The sequence below is a fragment of the Prosopis cineraria genome, unplaced genomic scaffold (assembly GCF_029017545.1).
Source record: "Prosopis cineraria cultivar Desert tree isolate PC_DT_omini unplaced genomic scaffold, ASM2901754v1 PC2, whole genome shotgun sequence".
Lineage (NCBI taxonomy): Eukaryota > Viridiplantae > Streptophyta > Magnoliopsida > Fabales > Fabaceae > Prosopis > Prosopis cineraria.
Window position 1 is genome coordinate 41,217,438 of NW_026555333.1, and position 3,037 is coordinate 41,220,474.

Sequence of the window (3,037 nt, forward strand, 5' to 3'; positions counted from 1 at the left end):
GGTCTATTGCAAGGAAATATGAGCAACAAATTGATCATATTTGTGTTTGATTTTCTTTGAATATGCAAAAGCATTAATTTAGAAAAGGTTATTTTAAATATTGGATCCTAGCCGCTCACAAGATATAACAAACATATGCATATCATATCTCGAGGTGAGCCGTTCATTTGTAAGGAAATCTAAGTGGTTTAATGAAATTTCCAAAGCATGTTGTTTTGCTAGAACATGGCTTTGATAGTCCATTGTTTTGACGGCACATTGTTTTGTCAACCTAAAACCTCATTTCACATCTATAAAATACCGTGAGCTCATATATTGAGATGACTAAGATTTATGTAAATGTATCGCTATCATATTTTATTTGTCCTAGTTTTCATCAAGAAATCACCCATGAAGTTTGAACCCCATGGAGATCAAGATGGCAATGCCACTAACATTTGGCTTCACTATTAAAAATAAATCAAATCAATGAAATACCAAAAAGGTAATAAATTTTTACTTTTTGTTATGAATTATTTAGTATTGTTTATATTCCTTTCCATTCAATGATCATCTAAATACTATTTATCATACGTCACTAAAGACCTAGATTTTAGGGGAGCAAGGAACTTTCAATTCCCACTTAAAGATTGATCGCGTGAGAGAATTCAAGACTTTTTTAGAGATATACTAAGTTATGTCCAGCATAAAGAACTAATCACTCATAATATGATGAATTAATATTTGAATTTCTGTTAAAAAAATATTTATGTTTAGCAACCAACCATGCTTCAAATAGTATTGTTTCTAATAGCAAGACATATATGCACAATAAAAAAAAAGTCACTTTTAAAAGTTAATATTTCTTTTCTCGATTAATTATTTGTTCAAATTAAATTGCCTACACCTCGTGGTCCTCTTTCTAGTTAATTTCTTTTTGGGCAAAAACATGCAACTATTATTGAAACCTCTTTATCAAATACTTGATAACATAATTGTGTATGAGTCATGTTTGGATGCATTAATTTGCAGGTCATGCTTCTACAGGTTGGGTACCGCAGTTGGGAGATGGCTACCTTTCTATAAAAGTGTGATGAAATGCTTTATTTGCCTTGTGTGTCTGATCTTCTCCATGGCCCAAAGGTGGTGGCTCATGAAATACTCTCTCCATTTTTATTTGTTAATGAAATGATTACTTTTAATTTATTTTCAGACATAATTATTATAATTAATTAATTTTTTTAAAATTATGTGATATGATTTTTTTCTTATGAATAAAAATGGAAGGAATATTCTCATTTCAGTTTATCTTTTTTTTTCAAGTTACTAAAGTCCTTTATCATATTTAATGTATTTACAATTTTTAAAAGATAATATTTTTTTGAAAAGATCATTCAATATCTAATAAGTGATGTGTATAATCATATTTTCACGACACCAAATGTAGTGTAATAGAAATAGATGTAGTAGAAATTAGATAATTTTTACAACACGATAATTGATTTAACCAAAAAAATTTTATTTTAATGAAAAATATGCTTGAACATGTCATCAATTTATATGTAATTGATTTAATTAATTGCAAGTTAACATCTGGAGCAGCATTGTTTGGGCTACCACAACTGGTTTGAAGAAAGTGACCATCTCGCATGACATTGCTCAACCCAAAATCAATTATCTTGAGATTGCCTACGGAGCTCAGAAGCAAATTCTCAACCCATCTTCTGTTGATAATACTTAACTGCAGATATTATCTACTTCGAATAAAACTAGAGAGATGACAATCCCAAGAAAATTGCTGGTGGTTCAAGCTCAAAAACTAGAGAGATGACAATCTTGGACTAAAGGTTTTTAATGTGCTTTTTTCTAATACTCTTTGTAATGTCTCAAGTTTCTATTTTGTTTATTTTCTTTGGATTATTAATTTTTATCTAAAATAAGAGACATTTCAATATCTTGAAGTCCTACAACAATGAAGTTTTTTATTTTTTATGATTTTTTAAAAATGAAAGGTGTAATCACTGGTTAGAAAGTTAGAACAACTTGGGCCAACAACATTAAAAAATTTAAAATAACATAAAAAAAGGAAAACCACATAGGCTACTAACAATAAAAAGACACACCAAATATAATAATAACTGGTTGAGATGCATGAGAGTGATGGTGAAATTCATGCAATAAGCAACAAGACTCCATGTCACAAGGAGACACACTGAAGTTGAATGTGCCACAACGACAAGCCTAAAAAAGGCAGCTGCTAATACTTCCTCAATAAAGATACCTACATTGAATTTGACATAAATATTGTAAGGAATCCACAAGGAGACTTGCGTATCATATAGGTGTTATTTCTTAAAAAAGTTATTTTTAGATATTCAATCTTAGCCATTCATAAAATGTAACAAATATATGCATATCATATCTCGAGATGAACCATCTATTGTAGGAAAATTTGAGCACTTTTAATTAAACTCTCAAGGCATTGTTTTACTAGAACATGTTTTTTGATAATAAATTATTTTGACATCATATCTCAAGCTGTTAGTTAAATTGTAATTATTTATTAGAACAATTACAAAATAGGTGAATGTGAATTGCAAATAATAGTGAATAACTTATAAGACTTAAACATCTTATTTGTATTATTCTAAATTCATATTCACAAATCTTTCAAACAAAAGTTAGGACCAAATTATTATTAAATTGATGTTTTGTGACCTAATTACTTCTGCCCTACTTTCTATAGACCGTAATTATTTTCCAAAAATAAAAAATTAAATTATTTCAGATACAAAAAGAATAATTAATTATGTGTAGTAAATTGATTAATTTTAAGTTTGATTTTCTTTCAATATAGCCTAAAAACCACATAGGTGTTAACTTAGAAAAAAATTATTCTAGATGTTCAATCAAAATCATTCATAAGATGTAACAGATATCTACAAATCATATCTTGAGGTGAGCCATCCATTGTAAAGAAATGTGTGCAATTAAATTGATTAAATTTATGTTTGATTTTCTCTAAATATAACTTGAAAACCACATATGTGTTTCTTAG

At 28.3% G+C, this 3,037-nt stretch overlaps 1 long non-coding RNA gene across 1 annotated transcript; it reads left to right on the plus strand.

The window, feature by feature from the left end:
• Window positions 1–354: 354 nt before the first annotated feature.
• On the plus strand, window positions 355–1,825 carry LOC129302139 (uncharacterized). Its single transcript, XR_008591185.1, has 3 exons — window positions 355–484; window positions 1,012–1,122; window positions 1,582–1,825. It is a non-coding gene; the product is annotated as an uncharacterized LOC129302139 (long non-coding RNA).
• The last annotated feature ends 1,212 nt before the right edge of the window (window positions 1,826–3,037 follow it).